The following is a 719-nucleotide window of genomic DNA, read 5'->3' as shown; positions in this document are numbered from 1 at the left end:
CCCATATGCAGACCGTTGCTCAGTCTGCCGAAGCCAAGAAGGCCTTCAACAAAGCACCAGAGAACCTCTAGCGTGCCAGAGACTCTCGTACTCTACATTGATCGATCACATCAGATCCTCTTTGCTGTTGGCTGATGAGTTCCGCCAAAGCCAAGCAGGCATAAGACTACTAGAGAATCCAATCTATCCAACAACCTAGCAACAATATTACCTTCATTGTTCATTTGTTGTTAACTAATCCAACTTAATGTTGTTAGATCTCAACCTCTTGATTATGTAATCCTAAACATTGATTGTAATTCTCTCTATAAAAAACTAGTGGGAATATGAATATAATGGATTGGCTCCAAATTATTAATTTACATGGTATCAGAGTAGTTTTTTTATGCCCCTTAATGTCTCCTAATTACTCAAACCCTCATGGCCGCTGAGGGTGGGCCATTAGTATTGTGCGTAGTGGAAATTTTGGCAGCACTTCTAGTGCACAACAAGATAGTAAGATCACAACTAAATCCCTGTTTCACAAAGAAAACAAGAATCGAAAGTAATATATCTCAACAAAGTGGGATATACACTCTTCATCTCATCAGTTCTAGGACTGGCTTGTCGAGGGAACCTACAAGCTATTACAAATCACAGCAAGACAAACTATTTTTTACGTGGTACAGTAAGTTGCATACGTCCACGGGGCAAGGAGGGGGAGATCTACTATTAGAGAG

This window comes from Asparagus officinalis, chromosome 10 (assembly GCF_001876935.1).
Source record: "Asparagus officinalis chromosome 10, Aspof.V1, whole genome shotgun sequence".
Taxonomy (NCBI): Eukaryota; Viridiplantae; Streptophyta; class Magnoliopsida; order Asparagales; family Asparagaceae; genus Asparagus; species Asparagus officinalis.
Note: the sequence above shows the minus strand (reverse complement) of the source record.